The 20,769-nt window shown below is 36.5% G+C and overlaps 1 protein-coding gene across 3 annotated transcripts in view; it reads left to right on the forward strand.

Moving 5' to 3' along the window:
* Positions 1 to 11,607: 11,607 nt before the first annotated feature.
* Positions 11,608 to 20,769, forward strand: part of phactr4b (phosphatase and actin regulator 4b) — a 48,737-nt gene continuing 39,575 nt past the window's right edge. Inside the window, exon 1 of one of the 3 annotated variants that reach the window (XM_067405564.1) lies at positions 11,608 to 11,705. The gene's annotated coding sequence lies outside the window, so the exon portion shown is untranslated. Of the gene's footprint in view, positions 11,706 to 12,537; positions 12,631 to 15,274; positions 15,412 to 20,769 lie in introns of those variants that run through there. The other 2 variants (XM_067405574.1, XM_067405555.1) reach the window with 2 other exon arrangements.

Below are 20,769 nucleotides of genomic sequence, written 5' to 3' on the forward strand. Positions count from 1 at the left end.
GTCAAACTACATAAACACACAATACCAACTAAGATTACATAACAAGAACGGACGGGGAGTGCAGGGAGTGAGTGCAACTTAAAGGGTGTGCTGATGACGAGGAACAGGTGCCGGGGATCCAGGAAAGGCGGGAAGCTGATGAGGGAAGTGAGAACAGGTGTGCAAACAAGGAGGATCATGGGAACTGGAGTCCAGGACAGGCGTGAATGTAACAACTAGGTAACAGTTGAGTAATTAATGATGCATTTCATGACCACATTGAGAGTGAAAAAATATAATTGCTCACATTTCAGACACTTTAATGTTGTGATTATTAATTCATTAGTAATTCTTTATAATTTGTCATAGTCACCTATTAGTTCTTAATGATGCCAATCTCATTCTGTAATTACTGATTAGTTAATAAGGAACTATCTTAGTCCTAAATTTAATATTACTTACTGATTTGTTAAGCTTGTTTCTATATTATTTAATACTAGTACCTGAAGTGTTAAAGCAGTACTAATTTGTCCTGCATAGTTACTTATTAATGACGGACCATTATTCTAAAGTGTTACCAAAAAAAGGTCTATTGTCAATAGTTTAGTGATGTTTGAAACAGAAGTCACTTTCCAACCAAGCAGCTTTCTGTTGATCAACACAGCAAATGCGCATGACCAACTTGAACTTGATTCTTACTGAAAGCACTGGATTTCCCCCGCAAGCCTCAGTAAATATGAACACACCATAAGTTTAATTTCATTTTGTTCCTCACAGTGAATGTTCAAACGGCTTCAAAAGACAGTACCGCACAAAATATTAACTATTATGATACTCTTATAATGCTTAATTGCAGCTAGGATGAGTAAATGATTACAGAATTGTCTTCTTTGTGGAAAATGACTTTGAACAGAGAAATTTGAACAGAGATGTAATTCCTTTTGAACACACAAATAATAAATTACTTTCACAAGTTCACAAGGTTTATGCCCCCAACAATAGTGACATTTGAAACAATGGCAGCCGCAGTAGCGTCCATCTCTCCCTTGAGCTCAATGTCTGTACAACTCGAAAAACAGGATGCCTTTACACATTCCATCCCAATTGCCGCTGCATTCAGAGTGAGGAGAATGTCAGGAAAGGCATATCAGAGGCAAATAAGAGGAAGCAAAATGAAGTATACGGCGGTTGATAATGGAAAGCATGGCACGTTTTCTCTCCTCAGTCACAGCTGCAGGCACGATAAGCAGGAAGAAAATGTAATTGTTGTGTTCTTAATTGGCTGTTTTTATTCACTGCATCTCAGAGAAGCTTCTGCTTCTGACCTGGTTAATCTGTGGTTAACCATCAGATGTCAAAGTTTTCTGTATCCAAAAACTCGCTGATAAAGATACTGTATTACAAAGTGACATCAGGAGATAGACATATAATCAGGTGAGGTGTTTACGTAGTTGTAATGAATCGTAACAGAGGCTGGGATCCATTTGCATGCTTTATTAAACACTCTCATGGTCGTACAGGCAGGGAAGTGCAGGAGCAAACAGGAATAACAAGGGACAGGCAGGATCGTAATCAGAGGACAGGCAGAGGTCAGGGCTGGCAGATAACACTCACAGATCAGAATACAATGCACTGGTCAGGGGTAGGCAGAAGAGGCTCGAGAACGATGATCAGTGGATTCAGTAACAGGTAGGCAGTCAGACAATAGAAGAACGCTCAGAAATGTACACCTAGGCAATACAAGACTTCGCATTTGAGTGATGTGCAAGAGAGTCTTTTATAGTCCAGTAAATGAGCTTCAGCTGGCAGGTGATTAGTCCAAGGTGGTGGTTTATGGGAAATGTAGTGTGTGTGTGTTAGTACTCGAGTGAGGGCTCCCTCCGATGGCCAGTGGAGGGAATCACGGAGTTTGTCTCTGTGACAGTAGTAGAGTGATATCAGTAATTGCTTATAGGCTATATGTGATTTTTACCTAATAGCTGTTAAGAGGGATCAATACCCAGTTACATATACCCAGAATGCTGATCATGTGCCAGATTGATAAATAAGCAGCAGATGAATGAACCAGTTTCATCCATGGGAAATGTACTCTGTGTACTACATAAGAGTACTTATGTAGTTCATAGCCATGACATATACTATTATAGTTTTTAATACTCTACATCTCTACATCTTTATATCACTCTTATTGAATACCTTTCAAAATACTGATATAAAAAGCATTACCTTGAACATTTCATTCCTTAATACAGTTTATGCACTATAAAAAATGGTAAGAAAATATGACAAGATGTCAGAGTTAAACTTTGTCAGAAAAAAAATATTATATCAGATAACACTTAAGCAAAACATGGTCAGGTCAAAGTGTCTGATTAATTTTTGTTTCCAATTTTTTTATAAATTTTAATAGTAGTCCACTGTATGAAGAACTTTTTGGTTATAATATGTCACAATTTACTTTATTTTGTTATCCTCACTTACATAAATGAACTATAGTGTCCTGCACCCACTAGTAAAAATATATAAAAAATATCGAAACTGTCTGAATAATTTTTGATTTAACTGTATATATATATATATATATATATATATATATATATATATATATATATATATATATATATATATATATTCCCCAAAGTAATGCAAAATACAGTTTCAGATGAGGAAAAACATTAATTTTAGACTATGCTCACACCAGTTGCTTTGTCCCTATGGTACACTGGAGTTTTGTCTAAGAGATATCATTAGTCGGATCTCTGTTTGACAGTCCCTCTTGGGAAGCAGGAGCCAATTTATCATTCCAAAGCATTTGGGACATTTGTCAAAGCCAGTGTTTATATACTGTTGCACTGGCCTCAATCAACCCCTTCCATTTTTCTCGCTAACATGTGAGTGCCTCCACAACAGGAAGTTGCTATTTCCTTCATAGCCCAACAAACAAACAGTTCTTCCTAATCATAGAGTTCACTTACCTTTCCATCAATTTGTGCTGTCTGATCGATGAAATATCTGTATTTTTATTAGCCCTACAGTGCCTGAGGGTTTTAAGTAAAATAAATATTTAACTGACTATCAATAAATCATATTGCACCTCTATGCAAACATACCAGATGACTAATTTATCAGTAGCTGCCAAAAAGGAATAAAATGAAGATTCTGTCATCATTTACTCACCCTCATGTTGTTTCGAACCTGTATGATTTTCTTTCTTCTGAACACAAAAAGAGAAATTTTACAGAATGTTCACGCTGCTCCCATCACACAGTTGAAGCGTAGTGACCAGGGGCTGTCAAGCTCCATAAAGGACCCCTGGTCATTGTATGCTTTCATTCATGCTTTTCATTTCATGGTCTAATTTTTGTAATTTTTAATGTTTACCTAATGTTAAAGGTACAATTTGTGATTTTTTCCGCTAGAGGTCGCTAGAAGCCTATTCAAAACAAAGGCGTAGTTTGATGACGCCAAGTTTTAGAGCGGAAACTTGGGACATGTGGTCTCCATCTCAACAGACGGTGCAAAAGAATAGGGTTTGGAGTCTGGAAGAACTCATGTTCGTGGATGCGATTATTAATGTTACTGTAGTATGAAGCAGAGCATGACCGAGTGTTGCGGGAGCTGAACGAGGAGCTGGAGCGATTGATCAACACACGCCTCACGAGCAGCGGGACTTTTATTATGACACAGTCGCCGGCGCCGCTTCCACTTTTCCGGTCATGAGTTTACGGGAGCTGTCCTTGTCGACAGAACCAGCGGCAGATGGTAAACAGTAATTAAATAAGTAACACAATCCACCATAAAACGTGCAAGAAGTAAATAAGGAACTGCTTGAAGCAAGCTAGTGGTTTGCTGGACACTACTTCCGCATTTGTCCACGGCACTGTTGTCATGTGGTTTCTACGTCAGTAAAGGCGGTAACAAAGGTAACTGACATCATTGACAGGCGACTGCAGTGCCCCGTGTCACTGTTTAGAATGGGAATTTTCTCATTATTTACAAGTAGTTGAAAACATTAGAGATATTGTTTGTAATCAGCTGGACAAAATATATGACACTAGCCTAGTGGTTTTTGGATATTTTACTGCAAAGATTTTACATATTGTACCTTTAATGTTTCTTGTCCATTTAATTTTTGTCAAGTTAATAAGTTTTAAAGGGTTAGTTCACCAAAAAATGACATTTCTGGCATACTCACCCTAATGTCGTCCCAAACCCGTAAGACCTTCATTCATCTTTGGAACACAAATTAAGATATTTTTACGGTGGCCGAGAGAGCTCAACGCGCTGCAAATAAAGAAAACATCTTCATCAGTTTGACAACACATGCGCTGCAAACTCCACAACACTTACAAATGGTGAAACGCGCTGCAAATAAAGAAAACATCTTCATCAGTTTGACAACACACGCGCTGCAAACTCCACATGTTTTCTTTATTTGCAGCGCGTTTCACTATTTGTAAGTGTTGTGGAGTTTGCAGCGCATGTGTTGTCAAACTGATGAAGATGTTTTCTTTATTTGCAGCGCGTTTCACCATTTGTAAGTGTTGTGGAGTTTGCAGCGCATATGTGTTGTCAAACTGATGAAGATGTTTTCTTTATTTGCAGCGCGTTTTTCTTTTTGTAAGTGTTGTGGAGTTTGCAGCGCATGTGTTGTCAAACTGATGAAGATGTTTTCTTTATTTGCAGCGCGTTTCACTATTTGTAAGTGTTGTGGAGTTTGCAGCGCATGTGTTGTCAAACTGATGAAGATGTTTTCTTTATTTGCAGCGCGTTTCACCATTTGTAAGTGTTGTGGAGTTTGCAGCGCATATGTGTTGTCAAACTGATGAAGATGTTTTCTTTATTTGCAGCGCGTTTTTCTTTTTGTAAGTGTTGTGGAGTTTGCAGCGCATGTGTTGTCAAACTGATGAAGATGTTTTCTTTATTTGCAGCGCGTTTTTCTTTTTGTAAGTGTTGTGGAGTTTGCAGCGCGTGTGTTGTCAAACTGATGAAGATGTTTTCTTTATTTGCAGCGCGTTTTTCTTTTTGTAAGTGTTGTGGAGTTTGCAGCGCGTGTGTTGTCAAACTGATGAAGATGTTTTCTTTATTTGCAGCGCGTTTCACCATTTGTAAGTGTTGTGGAGTTTGCAGCGCATATGTGTTGTCAAACTGATGAAGATGTTTTCTTTATTTGCAGCGCGTTTTTCTTTTTGTAAGTGTTGTGGAGTTTGCAGCGCGTGTGTTGTCAAACTGATGAAGATGTTTTCTTTATTTGCAGCGCGTTTCACCATTTGTAAGTGTTGTGGAGTTTGCAGCGCGTGTGTTGTCAAACTGATGAAGATGTTTTCTTTATTTGCAGCGCGTTGAGCTCTCTCGGCCACCGTATATTTTTGATGAAATAGGAAGGGTTTCCGAACCACACATAGGCAGCAACATCACTGCACCTTTTGAGGTCCAGAAAGGTATTGAAGACGTCAATAAAATAGTCCATGTGACTACGGTGGTTCAACCTTAATGTTATGAAGTGACAAGAATACTTTTTGTATTGCAAAAACAAAACAAAAATAAACTGTTTGACAATTTGAACTGTTGTCATATGCAGTTGACGTAGTGAATGCAGTTCAGCGCTTCAAGTAGCCTAAATATTTACCACATTCAGCACTCTTTTTGTTTTCAGTCTTACAAAATATCCCATTAGAATTTCTGTGTGAAACCGCTGCCAACGTCTATGCGTGAATGAACTTGATCGCTGAAATATCAGAGAAAATGATTCTCAGGTCGTAAATCCCACTGACACATAAGGATTTATCAGTTAGATATTTTACTGGCCTTCGTGTCCCAGTAAAAAGGGTCTAGCGACGCCAGTAATCAACTAAGCCGGTTGAATTAATGTTCCGGTGCTAATGTTGATATATTTTATTATTTACAGACGTAAGGAATCTGACCCGGTTAATTAGACACGGTTCAGATGTCCCATGATATATGACGCTAAGGCTCGGACTCTGACAGTTCAGATCGGTAGGCCTAGTGTCTTTAATAAATTACTCAGATTATAAACCGGCGCCCCCTAGTGTATAATAGGCTATCAATAATTCGACTGTATTCAGATATTCTGTTCAAGACACAATGCGTATAAATTCAATAGCTTGTGTTTAGCAACTCTTTGTGTTTATCTTAACAGCACAAACAATTTAACATTCACTTCCTTCAGTTATTCACTGCAGTGAGAGATGCATAAGAAACTCAAAGAACAGAGTATATGGTAGAACTCTAAATAAAAACTGTGAGAATGCAAATAATCCCCCTCCCCATGTATTAAAATGTCACCATGTTTTGTGATTTTGCGAGCATGAACCCTGGGGTATGGAGTATAAGGAGCAGCAGGTGCAAGGGGGATACAGCATCTGGGATTGATTTGAGGCATTTCATGGTAAGGAATTTTTGGGTCAAATAATGTTTTCAACCCTGACCTAGAGAGCACATTATTCACAGAGCTTAGGAATGAACATCTGTATAAAAAAGAGGAAGAAAGTATATGCTGTGTGATTTTGTCCACTAAACACACACATTCCAGCACATTATGCTTGCTACACTGTCACTGCATTATTACTGCACTATTAATAGAACAGAATGGAGGAGGCTCCTCAGCAAGTATCCACATGCGGTCCATGACACTGTTCACATCAGCAAGCTGATACATTATGAGTAGCCTACATTATGAGGACTGCAAACAATATATTACTAAATTTCCCCTCTGGGATCAACAAAGTCATCACTTAATCGATCAATCTATTAATATTTTATTTTTTCTTTATTTATTTGCATTTGTTGAACTACCAGTTGAAGTTTTCACAACATGGTCTGTTCAGCGCCCTTTGTAAAACAGTTCTGTGGAGAAACATGATGGCATTTTAACATAATGATAAAAGCTACATTACCAAAGAGGTATTTTGTCTCCACTGATCCCTGTTCTGAGCAAAGTGCGTAAACCTTTATCAGAGCAGAACCAGTAGCCTGGATGACTTTACAATACCCATATAAGCAATTATCAAACAGCAATGCAGCTTCTAAAGACTGTGTAGCACGAGAGACACCAGCTATTGGAAAACAGCATCATGTATGATTATACTGGATAAAATAATGTTAACATTATCACCCATTGTTCTAGTCTGAAATTTTAAACAAAGAGAGGATCATTATTTCAATGTTTGATGGGTTGAGTTTTTCAACCTCTCACCAGATTTGGCTGAGGACATGCACCAGAAGCCAACCCTCTGCCTTTCCTGTTTTGGTGGTTCATTGATGGATGTTGTGTTCACTTCTACAATTTTCTTCTTGGATTTTTAAGTTAAGTTTGTGTTCTATGTGTCAATAGTATATTTGTCATCAGAATACGTTGTGCTTTTAAAAGAAGCTCTAGAATATTGTCTAGATTAATGGAGTATCTTTCATGGTTCACCTTTTTCAATAATATGCATAACACCTTGTTTTGCCAATCATTATCGTTTAAAACTATTGCTTGAGTCATGCAAGGCGTTGTCAGCTGTTAGAAGATGAACTTTGATTTGTTATGTTGGATAACTGTGAATTATAAAATTATCATGCATGACTTCGCAAAAAAGATTGCACATTCAAGCGTATTGATTACCAAATGAAGTTATGCAAAATACGTCAATTTTATGTAAAACTTTCCACTCCTCATTACGGACGTGGCTCTAGATAAGCAGATGAGGGTGTTTGAGAAATTCAAATCTATAATGATATTCCACAATGAATTTGTCACGTCTGTTCTGTGTTTTAGTAGCTGTTTACATGACACTGTTTTTAACAGTTTTTTTTTTTGGGGGGGCCTGAAAACACAGACTTTCAAAGTGCAAATTTTTGAAAACGATACCGTTGTCATGAGAAATCAAGTTGCCTGATCAAAAGTTGTTATTGCTATGTCTTGACTAATTATAACCTATTTAACTATTGTATGAATGTTTAATACATTAAGTGCACAAACAACATGCTTGAAATATAAAATAAATGCCTATGTATGACATAACAATCACAACAAAACACAACCATGCCTAAAACCATGCCTTTTTTATAAGGATAGGGATTGTTGCAAGTATGTTCTGTAAAAGTAATTAATTTTACACAATAATAGCAATGTGGTATAGTACATAATAATACTATAATACATTTTTCATAAATTGTCATGCTAAGTACACACAAACATCATTAATTTGAAACATTTAATTAGGATTTATATTGGAAGCAAAAAACATACCTAATATAATATAATCTAAGCTAGCAGGCTAATCAGGTAGATATATGCTATGCTATGCTATAAGCTAACTAAAAAACAGTAAGAATGAGAAATTCTTGATTTTCCAACCTATAGCTTCAGTTATATACTAGTAGGCCTATATGAACCATGTAATTTAAAAAACATTAATGGTCATTATAACTCATTTAAAGTTATAAAGTTATATAATCATAACATGATATTATAGGAGTTATAATCAGGCACTAAAAATACTACCCATTTAAAGTCAGTTGATCCAATGGGATCACTCAGGTCTTAAAGGAGACCTGATTCCTGGGGGGACTCTGCTGGCCTGGCATGCATTACAAAGCATTTTAGTCATTTTCGCGGATCCATGTGAACAGGGATCGTTTTGACAGCGTTGTCATCTATACAAAGAAAAAAACATATTTTTTTTCACATTGTTGTCATGTAAACATACCCTTAGTTTTGTTTGAGTTGTGTTCTGTTTTGATTTGCACTGTTTCCAGTTCAATTTCCTGTGTCTTACTTCATCTGTTGCCATGGTTTTTGATTTGCTCTCATGTGTTTCACCTGTGTCTGGTTAATGATCTCTTTAGCCCAGTGTTTCCCTGTGTATTTATAACCCTCATTTTCAGTTCTCCTTTGTCTGTGATTGTCATTGTATACTGGTTGTTCTGTTCAAGTTTTTGAGAAGTTCTGTGTGTTCGGTTATTTTGTTTTTTGTTATTTAATAAAGACTGCTGTACACAGAACCTGCTGCTTTTTTTTCATTCCTGCTGGAACAATTGATGACATAAAGCAAAAAATAAGACTTTTTCTTTTTGATGACTAAAAACATTTTTTTGTGTGTGTGTAAAATCAGTAAAAGAAACATCACATCTTACTTGTGGGTCATTCTACAGAAATGTCCACTTTTGGTATGGCAAAATGTCTTAAAATGTATTTCTTTTTCTAACATTTAAACGTAGACCACATTATTATATTACACTTTGACTTTATGAATACACATAAATGACAGCTTAATTATTTTTTTTGTGTGTGTGTGTTTGTATGTGCATTTATTTAAAGAACGCATGTACCAATTGTTTTGTCACTGGTGTTACCTTTACTTCTCTGGCATTTTTAAACATTGTTAAATATGCCATTAAAAAAGGTGTGATTGAATGATGATAATTAAAGGTAACACCAGTGATACAACTCCAGGGGACCACTACATTCATTATATATTTTATAATATTTATTCAGCATTTGTTTGTTTTTTATGTCATTTACATCATATATTTGATAGTTATGTATACATTATTGTACTTGAAATGGTAGAAAAACCTGTTTCTGAGCTCAAAATAAAGCACTTTCCCTCTGTACATGACTGTGGGGACAAGCACTTCTGTGGCGCTTGGAATTTTTATAATTAAAAAACAAATATTGCCACATTGATAGCCCAAGAAGGTTTAATTGTTCGAATAACATATTGTTTCATATTAAAATATATTAAAAAAAAATTTCAAATGTAATATTTCTGTAAAGTCTAGGGACAGAAAAGTGGACGTTTCTGTAGAATGACCCTTGTAATAAATTAATCAGGAAAGCTCCCTGAAACACGGGTGATATTGCATAAGGTTTCCCCTAAGTTTATTTCAGCACTCTATTTTACATCAGAGACCGTTTCACAATTATTTTATTCTATTAAAAAAAAAGTCCCTCCATTAGCACTTCTCCAGAGGTTCCACTGGATGGCAGTACTCTGTTACTATCAAATCCATACAGGAATTACCTTTAAATGACACCACTTACATGACAAACCTGTAATTTGTTTTTCTTTTTCTTCTTCCATTTTTGCGTAGTTAAATGTGAACCAACATGCTGCTAACTAAAAACCTTGGGGTGTCAGCAGATATTCAATCATAATTAGTTTTGACTTACAAACATCAGGCATTCTAATACTAATCACAAAGGTATTGCTTCTTTGTATTTTAAGTGGTTTTCAACTAAACTGTTGTTGTATTGTTGCACAGCAAACCACGGTTTCTTATGGAAACTTTACAGTTGCTTCTTCAAATTTCAATCATGATCAAACATGATTGAAATGTCATTTAAACTAAGTAAATGCATGCTCTGGGCTTTGTTTTGGGACATACAGTTACATGCAAGTGAAATTCTTGCTTACTAATTATTATGTTGCATGAACCACTGGTGGAGTCATGGGGTTTCATGTCTCATGAGTACAGCCTCTCTTTGACCCATCTTTTTAACTACCAAGGTTATCTCACAATTCAATTTCCTCTGACTCCTTATACTTGGTTGAAATGTTCATAAGACCTGTCCCTCGTGTGACATTGCAGAATTTAGCCAGGATGACCTATTTAAGACACATGCAGATAGAAATGATGGTTTTTATTCACCAATCAGTTTTCTTCTATAACATGTCTTCTTTGATTAAATATAAATGCCAGATTTGTTGAATTTTTTTGTATATTTTTGCACTTTTATTCAACCAATCTCAAATGAGTGATTTTCTGGGGGGGGGATAGGAATATAGAAAAGGCTTTATTTGTATAGTTACTTCAGGATTATTACAAATGAAAAATACAGCCAAAATGGATAATTCAGTTAGTTCTGACTGTAAACAATGTTTACAAGCAATATATGTAACATTACCAATAATGTAGATGTTTTGTTTTAGGATACATGACAAGTTAGTCTAATGTGCATACGAATGTTACTGGCATAACTTCTAACAGCCCCAGTCTAAGGACTTTAATATATATACATATTACTCTCTTTACCCTAACATATCGTGTCCATATTACATTAAGACCATGATATTCATCTAAACACGTAAATTTATGATAAATACCCCTTAAGTATATATTTAAATGGCCATATTCAGTAGGCTAACCTCGTTGTAAGCTAATTGCAATGTCTTTTCGTTAGAATACATAATACACAGTACGTGCAGAGCGAACACTTCAACTTCAGTAAAATAATAAAAACATTCCATTACAATTTCTTGTCTTTGCTTAGCTTTACTTTAACGATTCGCGCACGGTTTTACTCCGATATATCTATAAATGTTAAATATAAGATATCGAGTATTTTCTGTAATTAACAATTCACTACAACACCACAACTCTACAAACAATAAATGCATAAATACACTAAATATTCACATGCATCCAACATTTAAACTATAAAGGTAGAATGAGTTGCATTGGTTCGTTTCCCCTGAAGCGCCTCATGGGTAATGTAGTCAATTATGTTGAGGCAGACAATGGAAGCGTACAGAGGTTCTTCAAACTAAAACTACAATTACCATACTTCTTGTCCCTCGGTTTCCGGTATCTTTGGCAAAAGTTTCAATGGGGGTTGGAAAAAAAGAGTAAGGAAAAAGTATCCGTGTTGTCGTGTACATGAAGTGAAACTAGACGAGGGAAGAGGAGGGCCAGTGCCTTAGACGTAATAGGGCAAGGTAAGAGATGCTGCCTATTAACCAGATGATGCACGCGCAGGTTAATCGCATGGGAAAGAAAGTTATTTCAATGCAAATCTCAGCTTTCTGCTATGTTTTAAGTTATGCCCAAAGTACTCGTGCACATACAAAAATTTATTTTCGTAATATGCTTTCCCTCCACAAATACAGTCAAACATTTGTGTTTTATTATTATGAGAAAAAAACAATGCGGAGATCAAAGTTGTATCGGCGCTGCGCTCATCGCGATGCTCCCCATCATTTTTGCACGCTTGTTGTTGTTTTTTTTTTTTCAATGCATGCATTAAATGCATGCATTAAGCACTACGAACGGTGCATTTCCCTTTTAGTCTGGAAAGTAGGCTACTGAAAACATCACTGAACATATAACACATCTGAGAATGTTTTCCGTTATGATGATCAGCTGACTTTTCAGCAACGCACGAGAGCTGTTTTTACGCAGACGTATTTGTTTACGGGGGTTCCAAAGGGAAAAAATGTGTATGGAGAACGAAGCTCCTCGTTTTAATTCAGTAGAAAATTGACAGTGCTTTCTGAATGTACCAACGCTCATTTTCATGTCCATTTGAAATATGTGAGACGAGGAGCACGCGCGTCCACTCGCAGTGGGCATTTCGCATCTACCGCCTGTTTTTTTCTCCATTGTTACTCAAAATCTAACAGAACCGTTTACGAGAGCCGGTGTCTGATCCTTATCACATGCAGAGACTGATCTCGTCATCTTGCGTAACGTCGAGGAAGATCTCATCCTTTCAGCATCTGATTTATTCTTTGTGCACGAGTCGTTTTGAGGACTTGATTAGCTCGCAGCTCCACCAGAGCATCACTCATTCATTGCTCGAGTGAAGCTCTAATTTCTCTGGTGTGCATGAGCGAAAGATTGAGATGGATTGCCGGTTACAAGGTAGGGTGAAGGACACTTGTTAAGCTATTTAATATTATTAAGAAACATTCCATCCTGTTACTCAGTGTGGTTAGTGCAGACCATCTTATTTTACTCGCATTGGTATTCTAGCTTAAGGAGGACACAAATGATGATAACAGTGTGCTTTAGTGGAATCCTGTAGATCGGGGATTTTCAGATTTTTTAGACTCTGAGACATTAAGAAAACTCAGCCTATGATTAAAAGGTGTTTTCTTTATAATAACTTTGATTATGAACATTATAACTAACTTCACTACAAAATATAACACTTAACAGGACTTTAATTAGACAGTCAGAAATTAGTTAATGAAATGAAAATGTTTTATTATATTTTCTCTATTACATGGATCCCCTTAAGGGACCATGTATATGATTAGGTTATATGGTTATATTTTGTCTGTAGTATAGTTATTTATATACCCAATCATGTTTCAAATTGAAATTCATTTGGTGGTCTTTTCATACATCTAAATGGTTTCTGCAGAGAGATGTGTAGATGTTGAAGACACTTGGGAAGGATGTTGATAGACTGGTATAAATATCCTTTAAGTTGCCAATTATGTCATTTAATTTTTGCTTTTCTTATATTGATGGCTTATGAGAATGTGTATTGTCTATGTATTCAAAATGATTTTTGTTAGTTCTGTTCTGTTGGCCTGTTTCACACCGCATACATAAGCAGTGCATATGCGTAGTGATGGTGAAACTGTAACAGCAGGTTTGTGTTGTACTCTCACACTGTGGCTTTGCAGAAAATAAAGTGATTTCTGTGGGGTTTTTTTTAAATGATGACTTGCACATTGTACAATGGTTATCTGGGTTAGGCCATTGCGATTTATCACATTATCTCTGTGAAGTCCAGTATATGAGGGGGTGGATCACATTTAGATCAAAATTATAATTGATCTATATATAACTCATAAAAAAACAAAATGTAGCTTTTAACTTTCAGTCAGATAATGAATAGTGAGTAGTTGGGTGAAAAGGTTTCAGTAGTTTATGTTGCTTCATAAAAGCCTCGATAAATAGTATTGTAGTTCATTTTACTGTATTTTCTGCTGTTTTAAGCATGCTATGCCTGGCAAAAATCTCTCTGCAGTTACCGAAATATATACTGCTGATTGTTGAATATATAAAGCCTGCTTGTGGTTCCAACCTGATCTCATTAGAAACATTTTTTTTTTTATGAGGTAGTGATTTTGTATGTATGCGTACAATGTGATTCATATGGAAAGAAATTGTTTTTTTGTTTTTTTTTAAGCATGAAGGTCCACCCCTAAACCTAACCATCAGCGGGTATAAGCAGATTGTACTGTACAAATGTAATGTGGAGCAAAGCAGGCCTGATTAGAAAACATAACTTTTTTTTACGAGGTGGCAATTTTGTATGAATTTATACAATGTGATTCGTACATAAATGAAAATTTTTAGAAAAAAAAAAAGTTAGCATTAAGGCCCACCACTAAACCGGAGGGCCGTAAGCACTGCAGATTGTACGAAAATGCACAAATGTGATTATACAAATTCATACGAATTAGCCACCAATTCAACAAAACATGAAATAGTTATGAATTACAGTGAGAGTGTTTCTCACTCTACCACTTAAAGGGATAGTTCACCCAAAAATGAAAATTCTGTCATTAATTACTCACCCTCATTTCGTTCCAAACCCATAAGAGTTTCGTTCATCTTCGAAAACACAAATAAAGATCTTTTTGGTAAAATCTGAGAGCTTTCTGTTCCTCCATAGACAGAGACTTGATTGCTTTACATGATGAACAGATTTAATTTGGGCTTTCATTCACATATACATATTGATCAGCAAACATAAACAGAAGCTCAACCGAACCTGCTTGACATGCGAGAACAAACCCCTTGCGGAAGCTCAAACTTGCTGCGCAACACATGAAAATGAACCTCATTGGTTCTCGCACGTCAAGCAAACATGCTTAAGCTTCCGTTTACCATAACTGATGTGTAAGTTAATGAATGTTTATATGTGAATAAAAGCCTAAATTCAATCTGTTCGTCATAAAAAGCGATTGTTTCTCTTCAGAAAATTTGGACTAAACCACTCAATTCATATGGATTCGTTTTACAATCTCTTTAGGAACTTTTTTTAAGCGTCAAAGTGTCAGTTGCGTAGCTGTTTCTGTGGAGGGACAGAAAGCTCTCAGATTTCATCAAAAAGATTGTCATTTGTGTTCCGAAGATAAACAAAAGTCTTGCGGGTTTGGAATGACATGAAGGGTGAGTAATGACAGAATTTTTGGGTGAACTATCCCTTAAGTCTGGTTGAGTTGGTTTGTATTCAAAAGATCTCATCTCACTAAATGCAGTTTGCCAGCTATCAGGATTCAGTCACAAGATCTTACTTCACTTGTGGGAAATGAAGAGTGCCTTTTCTCAAACAAGGATTTCCGTCCTTTCCTTGGAACATGACTTGGTCAAGGTTGTCTGTACAGTTAGTTTCTTAGGCTATGTACAAAATAGAATGAGAGGAGGGATGAAGTTTGGTTCGGACTGGTGTTTTGGGCTCCTTGGAAAGTGGGCCACAGGTCCCTGGGGTGAGCGGAGCTTTTCTGGGGCAGGCGTGGCAATGACGTATAGGCGGTTCGTAATGGGAACGTACAGCACTGTCCAGTCATTCTAAAGGGAGCCGGGGGTGTGATATGCGGTCTGGAGATAGGAAATACAGGTCTCGCTTCATAGTTCTCTCAACGGAGCTCTTGCGTTCTGGTTGAGTTCTCAGCCAGAGAGGTAGGCGAACTTTTAGAGCGATTTTTGAAATTACTGTAAGATTGCTTTTGGGTTACATTGGTAAATTGGAAGTTCACCGTAGATACTGTCTTCCCCCGCAATTGGCATAAGTTTGTGAAATTAAAACTCTCCGTTGACCTCCAGTGCATATAACAATTTTTCTCTCAGCCATCGGCAGCTGTCTCTGCCCAAACCTAAACACATGAGCGAGCCTTGACACGCAGAGGTGGGATGCTATTTAAAGATCACACAAGCGTACCAGCTGCTCCCATTTCCGTGCTACGTAATTGAATCGGCGCATCCAGTTGAAGAACTCGTCCTTAGATTTGAAAGTTCTGTTTATAGAAGAGGACTCTACTTTCTGTCATCCTTTCTTCTTTTCTGTCAGTTTTTTTTCTTTGGTGTTTGGAGAATCAACCATGTGTTACTACAGGCAGCTTGATGTAGGACACTAAACCCACTTTTATGTGTGTTAAGCTATTCTTAGGCAGTCGAGTTGTAGGCCTAGTTTTATACATGAGAGTGTGGTGCCGTAGTGTCACTCTTAACACTGAGCTTTGGGGGTGTGTTTGAATGTGCCATCTGCTCTGATACAATTTCTATCATTTTTTTAATCGTGTCAATCATTACGTGACATCAGACATCATTTTTGGATTGGTTGGATTGGTCCAACAACTGACTAGTCAATCAGTGAAGTTTAATGTATGTAATATCTTCATAAAAGCCTACTTTAAAGCACCACTCCTGCAGCCATCTATGTTCAGAAGGAAGTCTTTGGTCATTGCATTCTTCATCACATCTCGTTTTTGTAGCATCCTACCATAAGTGTTAAGAGATTATTTTTTAAAAGCGTCTTGTCTTGTGTTTTGTTCCAATCTGTTGCTTTTCATTTTGCTGTTTGTTTTTTATTTATGTATAAATGAAGATTGTCTGTGTTAGTCTAGTTCATTGGTTTTCAGACTTTTTGGGGTCACCAAGTAGGTTGATCCCTTTGCAAGGGACGTCCATTTCTAAAATATAAAGGCAGCTCTGTATTTGTTAAGACCAATTTCAACTGTGAAAATATAATAAAAATGTTTATAGTATTTAGAAGTATATTTTTTTCATCTCATTTGTCAATAGAATATTGTCATTTGTGAGTTATCTCATGAAATATGATCAGTGTTTTAATTTAAATTTTTTTAAACTTTACCTTATAGCCAGACCCCAACTAGGCAAACCACTGACTGGTTGATTTTGAAAATGTGTTTTGCACTGCCCTACTTGAAAACCAAATGAAGTGTTTGTTTGGATATCTTGTTTCTTACTCAAGAATATCTTTGTTCAGAGCATGGAATGGACTCGATAAGAAACCATTAGCGTTAGTGACATGTAAAACTAACTGAAAGGACCTTGCAAGGTCATCCTTCCAATGTATTTCCCTCTAAACCTAATCTAAATCTAATTTTATTTTGCTTTTATATCATTTATAGGGCAGCGCCCGACAGTTTGGTACCATGCTGATTTTGCCATGTTTAATTTACAGTATGAAGGATTTTAGTTCCCTGAGCGCACATCCTAAATGGTGCACGACGGAGGCTGAGGAGTTAAGCACCCAAAGAAGAAATAGGCCAGTTACATCTTTTTTCACACTTCATGTCCTGAGGGAGGCTGCAAGGATGAGTGAGTGTGTGTGTCAGGGATTAGCATGTGTTAGGTATCACCATGTGTCAGGTTCGTGAGGTGACACTTTCTTTGCATTTGGGAATATGACAACATGCTCACCCTCTATTCCAGTGCTATTAGCTTTGCATTCATGTCATATTCACATTCATTTTGCAGACACTACACACATGAACGCTGCATGCAAACATATATTCTCACCTTTTAAGGAAGCACCCTGCACATTGTTCCAGTTTACAGTATGACTCACTGGCGTTGATGCTTCTGGTCCAGGGGTGTGAGAACGGATTTATCTGAGAGACACGCATCTGCTCCCCGTTAAGGCACTGAAGTGTCTCCAATTCATTCTCTCAGTTCTTTTGCCTATGCAGCACATATTCCTAAGCCATTTCCCATCAGAATGAAGCCACAGCAGCGTAATTTCTTCAAATTCATTGCAAGTAGTGTGTGAAATAGCAGACAATAAGGCAATGTTTATTACAGTTTTTTTGTTTTTGTTTTTTTTTACATTTATCATTGTCTGTCAGTTATTTAGTATATATATCAGTTGATATTGAATACTTAATTGTGCATGCTCATTTCCCGACCGGCTTCCGTATTCAACTTACGGAAAAAGCGTAACTGGCGTCACGTCATTTACGTTTTTTTTGCGTAAGTTGAATATGGAAGGCCGTCGGGCGGAAGCTAGATATTTTACTTAAGAACTTGTTACATATGGATATTTTTCTTACACAAATGCATCGCTTCCCTTCAGAAGGCCTTTATTAACCCCCCGGAGCCGCGATGAATATGTTTATGATGGATACATGCACTTTCTTGAGCTTCATACTCCCGTTCACTGCCATTATAAAGCTTGGATGCGTAAGGATATTTTTTTATATAACTCCGATTGTTTTCATCAGAAAGAAGAACATCATGTACACCTAGGATGGCTTGAGAGTGAGTAAATCATTTTAAAGTGAACTAATCCTTTAAGGAGAACATCTTATTCTTGTGTTTTTGAGATAGACCTAATTCAAACAGTTGATTTGACACCGTTAATGTAGATACCTAGACCTAAAAGACTATAGTTAGTTAGTTGCAGTGGCTAGACTACGATTACATGGGAGGATGGATTATTTGATGTATGCATAGCTTTGGTCAATATTACCCTGTGGTTTCAATACCACAGTCACAACATGCTAACCACTTGGCCCAAAACAAGAATGTAAGGCTTCAGAGACCAAACAAAAATAAACCCACCAAAAATTCCTTTACAGACCAAAATAAAGCTGCTTTCAAATTCTTATTGTGACATGCTTCAAAACCATAAATGAAAGCAATAAAACTATGAAACTTAAGCACACTTTACAGTTTATAATAGTCCTTTATGATTGTTGCTTGTCAGACTGTACGAACACGATCCCTGCTGTGAGCCATGTCACACTGTGGGATCTCAGTTATCATTATTGTCAGACTATATGGCAGTCAAGGCGTGTTAAAAATGGATGCATGCAAGACGACTTGGCTGATTTTTAAGATTGGAAATTGCATTCTCAAAATTTGTCTCAGGCGGCCAAATTGTGGCCAAAAGTGTGAACCTGGCTTTACATTTTTGAAGAGCAGTTTCAATATTGTGAAAAGCTGCTTGATTTTTTTTTTTTTTTACACAGGAATGAGTTGGACAATATTAGTATTCCAGCTGCCTGGTCACTGCATTGTCGCAGCGGTATACCATGTTGTTCTCAATGAGATTTGCATAAGGGGCAGTGTGTGCTCCCTGCAGGCGAGTTTTTTATAGTGTGTCCACATCTACAACAATAATAGCAATACACCTTTCTCTAAGAGTCTTGAGACAAATGAAATATATTTTCTTTTTCTCATCCTAAAAGAAAAGTGTGATAAGAGAAAACTAGCTTTATGATCAGGAGTGATGTAAGAGCCTTTTTTTTTTTTTTTGCCTTTAACCACAATTGCACATGAAAACTTTAACTTCTTTATAAAAATTAAATTACCAAAACAAAAAGATGCACTTTAAGACTTGTTCTTTTTATTTTTCACTTGCTTATTTTGTAGTTTGAGTCTAGTGTGTGCTTTAGGTATGATCATACAGTCCTTCAGGAAGTCGCAAACCAAATGACCAGGGTTTTAGGATTATTTTGGTGTCTGAAACCTCAAAAATGTGAGGCTGCGAGGGATAATGATCGTAGCTAAAACAGGCTGCTTAACTCTAGCAATGCCTGTCTCATGTTTACTGCATTCCTGCCTGCTTAATGTACGGATGCAAATTCTGTAGACCTCAGCTGACTGTCATGTTTCATAAGGGACATACCAGCATCCATTATTGAGCCTCAATAACCTTCAGTTTCGAAATATTTATAACTTAAATATTAAACTGCGTCATGGTTGATTTAATGAATGTATTTGTATGCAAATATTGCTGTTTACTATTACGTATTGTGATATTAATGGATATAGAGATTCACACATTGGTACCATAATGGTAAGTAATAAATAATAATGATCAGCCAGAATTTTAATTTTGGTGCATCCCTATTAAAATGAATGAAATGAATAATTTTATTCAGCAAGGAAATAAATTGTTTAAAGAATCCTGAAAGAAAAGTAACCACAGAGTTTCCACAAAATTATTAAGCAGCACAATTGATTTAAACATTGATAATGATAAGAAATGTTTCTTGAGCACCAAATCAGCATATTAGAATTATAGAATGATTTCTGAAGGATCATGTGACTGAAGACTGGAGAGATGATGCTGAAAATTCAGCTTTGTCGTCACAAGAATAAATAGCATTTTAAAAATATATAAATTCAAATAGAAAAGTTATTTTAAATTGTAATAATATTTCAGAATATTACTGTTACTGTAGTTTCGATCATAGTGTATAAATGACCCTTCAGCGACAACCCATAGGCGGAGGGTGAACCAAACAACTAGGGTAAGGCTAGATGCGATTCCTCCTTAAAAACACTTATACCCCCGGTTTCACAGACAGGGCTTAAGCTAGTCCTAGACTAAAATGCATGTTTGAGCTGTTTTAACTGAAAGCAACTTGCACTGACAAATCTTAAAATATGCATATGCAGGATCCATCAAGATGCACACCAGTAATGTTTTTTTCTAGGGTATGTTTATAAAAGCTACTTAAATATCCTAATTGAAATAAGGCCTAATCCTGACTTAGCCAAAGCCATGTCATGAAATAGTTACGTGTCGCCTATCAGGATGTGTAAACGCCCAAAAAAAAAAATGTCATCTTCAAATTCTCACAAAGTTCGGCTAATTGATTAAGCTGACTGTACAATGAATATCTTATTTGGCCTACATAATAACTATACTTTTTGGTTAAAAGTTAAATTATAACGAGAGGATTTGAGCGTACAGATCTCAGCACTGGACAAAAACTTATACGTTCAAGAAATCATCACATACAGTGGGTACGGAAAGTATTCAGACCCCCTTAAATTTTTCACTCTTTGTTATATTGCAGCCATTTGCTAAAATCATTTTCATTTTTTCATTTTTTTCCTCATTAATGTACACACAGCACCTCATATTGTCAGAAAAACACAGAATTGTTGACATTTTTGCAGATTTATTAAAAAAGAAAAACTGAAATATCACATGGTCCTAATTATTCAGTCCCTTTGTGACACTCATATGTTTAACTCAGGTGCTGTCCATTTCTTCTGATC

This window comes from Chanodichthys erythropterus, chromosome 2 (assembly GCF_024489055.1).
Source record: "Chanodichthys erythropterus isolate Z2021 chromosome 2, ASM2448905v1, whole genome shotgun sequence".
Classification (NCBI taxonomy): domain Eukaryota; kingdom Metazoa; phylum Chordata; class Actinopteri; order Cypriniformes; family Xenocyprididae; genus Chanodichthys; species Chanodichthys erythropterus.